At 47.0% G+C, this 3,454-nt stretch overlaps 1 long non-coding RNA gene across 2 annotated transcripts in view; it reads right to left on the bottom strand.

Annotated features, from left to right (window-relative positions):
* Positions 1–643: 643 nt before the first annotated feature.
* The window catches only part of LOC119364780, a 9,664-nt gene continuing 6,853 nt past the window's right edge, over positions 644–3,454 (bottom strand). Inside the window, exons 1-8 of one of the 2 annotated variants that reach the window (XR_005175132.1) lie at positions 3,068–3,448; positions 2,768–2,987; positions 2,481–2,675; positions 2,221–2,394; positions 1,505–2,135; positions 1,350–1,412; positions 1,142–1,254; positions 644–692 (exon numbers count right to left, since the gene is read on the bottom strand). This is a non-coding gene — a long non-coding RNA (uncharacterized LOC119364780). Of the gene's footprint in view, positions 693–1,141; positions 1,255–1,349; positions 1,413–1,504; positions 2,136–2,220; positions 2,395–2,480; positions 2,676–2,767; positions 2,988–3,067; positions 3,449–3,454 lie in introns of those variants that run through there. The other variant, XR_005175131.1, reaches the window with a different exon arrangement.

The following is a 3,454-nucleotide window of genomic DNA, read 5'->3' as shown; positions in this document are numbered from 1 at the left end:
TGACCGATGGCAAAGCCTGAGGAACGGGGTTTTAGGCTAAAGGTGTGCTTTGCCATCCACCAGCAGATGGCAAAGGCTACAGGCTCTTTGCCATCTGCCAGCTGATGGCAATGGGTGCAGACTCTTTGCCATCGGCCAGCTGATGGCAAAGGTTGCAGGCTCTTTTCCATCCGCCAGCTGATGGCAAAGGCTGCAGGCTCTTTGCCATCCTCCAGCTGATGGCAAAGCATGCAGGCTCTTTGACATCTACTTGCTGATGGCAAAGAGAACAAATAGGCCAGACAAGCGCTTCACAGGTTGCTGCCACGTGGCCTCTTTGCCATCTGCCAGCGGATGGCAAAGCTCTTTGCCATCAGCCAGTAGATGGCAAAGTGCCTATATTGCCTCATTTAATTTTGTTTTTCTTATATCAATTCATTTTCACATAAAATCAAATATATATATATATATATATATATATATATATATATATATATATATGACCAATATAGCATATTCAACACATATTACCAATAGTCATGAACGCAAATATATCCAACACATGTTACCAATAGTAGCAAGTTTCATCCATACATATACATAGTTTCATCAATATTACACAGTTTCATCATAGGTAGCAAGTTTCACAAAGTCAAAACAAAAACTAAAGATAAGCACTCCATCAACCCAAGCTTCCGTGATCTGAAGCAAATCTACAAAATGGGAAAGAAGAAAGTTAGAAAAAGAAGACTAGAATAAGAAGATTATTATGATGCAACTAAAATGTGAAGATTATTATGATGCAACTTATATCTGTAAAATAGGTCATTTTGGAGCTAAGTATGGTTATTATGTCATTTTTGAGCTAGCTAAGCATACTAAGTCATTTTGGTGTAAAAAATGCTAAGTAAGGTCATTTTGGAACTAAGCATATATATTATGTCATTCTAGAGCTAGCTAAGCATATTAAGTCATTTGGAGGAAAAAATGCTAAGTATAAGTCATTTTAGAGCTATCCTAGGTTAAATAGGTCAATTTTGAGCTAGCTAAGCATATTAAGTCATTTGGAGGAAAAAATGCTAAGTATAGGTCATTTTCGAGCTATGCTAGGTTAAATAGGTCAATTTGGAGCTAATTAAGCAAAGCATTAGGCAAAACTTACCGTCAACCCGTAAGTGAAGGATCGGGGTTCTTGCTCGCGGTAGTGGCAGACGGAGGAGGATCGGGGTTCTTGCTCGCGCCAATGGCAGACGTCGATGCTTGTCGGGAGTTATGCTGCACCAAATTAAAGATCATTTGCAATGTCTCATTAGCATGATACAACTCAAATGTGAAGACTAATAAGTAATGTCCATTCAAATGAAACTCACCGTGTCTGCCGGAGCAATGACTGGCATCGACGGAGGGGTCTGACCGTTCTTCTCGCACATGTACTGCACATTTGGTTTTGATGAGTCAGTCATATTAGTTACTAATGAAAGGAACATTGCGTGCATGATTTAGGTAATATGTAGAAGAAACTTACCGCGAAGAGCTCATATATGGCCCGGTTAGCCAAGTCGTTCCGATTCCTCTCCTCCTCCAAAAGCCTAGCCGTCCTCTCCTCAATCTGCCTCTCCCTCTCCGCCACCTGCCTCCTTTCCTCTGCCAGAAGCTCCTAGGTCTTTGCTCTCTCTTCCTCAATAGCAGACTGCAAAACCACTCCTCTCTAGCATTGTAATCATCGACGGCCGCACACATAATGTTGGAGGAAAGGTATCTAATTCTGTATAACTATCCTTGATTTCGAGATCCATTGGCCGTGGACGAGGCCTTATCTCAGCATCAGAGCTCGTCTGGCGCCTCTTGATTGGCGGGAGAGTGCTAGTACAACGTATCAGTCCATCCCCAATGGCTAACAAGCCATGGTTCCTTCCACCATCAGATATCATCACCAGCTCTGGATCAATAGGCTGGCTCGGGTTAAAGTCCGACCCTTTCCTCGCCTTCCCCTCGTCTCTGTACCTCACGAACTTGTTGTGGGAGGTGCGGTTGGTGAAGTTATTTGGATCATCGAGATCAGACTTAGAGAGCGCCTTGGCCTTCTTATACGGGGCACTATAGGCCATGGCATATAGGTCGAACAGCTCTGGCACATCCGTCTTGTTGTGCCGCGCCTAAAAGAGAGGAACAAAGTATTAGTTAAGGGCTCAAGCTAGCATGAAGACTGAATTTGCATGAATCATGAAGCAAACCACATACCCAGTTATCCCCGTACTGATATAGGTTGACGCTGCCTTGATGGTGTGGCACACTGCTCCTTTTGCCACGTCGATCCTTTGCATTGTTGTGGGTGGATAGCCATTGGGGAGAGCACCACTCATCCACTGGCGCCTCCCAACAATTCAGCCTATCCGCACACCATCTCGGAGGCACCTAAGTTAAGTAAACGACATTTGAGAGCTACGCCTACGAATCAAATCAAGGAAACTAAATACAAGGCCTTAAGAATAGGTAATTACCTTCATGTACTTCTCCTTACTCAGATACTTTGTGCGGCACTTTAACTTGGACATCCTAATACCAATCGAGGCGAAGTAGTCTCGAGTAGCCTGCGTCCGAGCCCCGTTCCGCCAGTTTTGAAGTAGCCGCCTGCACTCAGCTTCGATAACCCGAGCCGCGGCCTCCTCCTATCCCTCAGCACACCTGTAAAAGGTCTGCAATCAAACAAGAAAACACGGATTAGTACAATCACTAGGGTTGCCAATCAAACAAGAAAACACAACATAAACGAGAGAGGAAAAATTACCCAAAACGTCTGGATCACAACGTCGGCCATCGTGTGGCACTCGACACCGCCGATCCTCTCCCCCGGCGAGGCCGCGGCAGCCAAGTAGTGCTCCCAGGTCATTCCTAGCTCTGGAACCTAGCCCTCACTAGGCAAATTGACCCACCCCGGGAAGCTCTGGCGACAAATCACACCAAGGACTGTGTTGGGCATGCGGACACCACGACTGTGTTTCCAAGACCTGCAGTATGACAAGGCTAACGCATTAGATATTCAAAGAATAAATGCACTTACTTCTCCCCATCAGATGTAATCAACCACCTCTTGTCAGGGGGCGTCGGGGTGGGCGGGAGCTTTGTACCACCACGCTGGTAGACATTGCCCCCCTCAACCAGCTCACTCTCATTATAGCTATCAGAACTATAGCCACCCTCGTCACCATCAGCATGGCCACTCGACTTCGGCCAGTCCCCCAATAGGTTCAGCTGCGATATAGCCTGATCCAGAGTCTCGTGGGACGGAGCCTCAGGGACCGGAGTCTCGTGGGGCGAAGGCTCGTCGGCCCGCGAGGCTCGTGGACCAGGGTCCGAGACGGGTCCACCTCAGGCGGCTCCATCTCAGACGGAGCAGTCCTGTGGTCAGGTGAATCAGCTGAGGGTGGCGGCGAGGAAGGCGTAGTGGCAGCCTTCCTACCTCTCCCGCCGCCAC

The sequence above is a fragment of the Triticum dicoccoides genome, chromosome 1A (genome assembly GCF_002162155.2).
Source record: "Triticum dicoccoides isolate Atlit2015 ecotype Zavitan chromosome 1A, WEW_v2.0, whole genome shotgun sequence".
In the NCBI taxonomy this organism is placed as follows: domain Eukaryota; kingdom Viridiplantae; phylum Streptophyta; class Magnoliopsida; order Poales; family Poaceae; genus Triticum; species Triticum dicoccoides.
The sequence above is the reverse complement of the archived record's forward strand: the minus strand, read 5'-3'. Positions and strand labels throughout refer to the sequence as shown.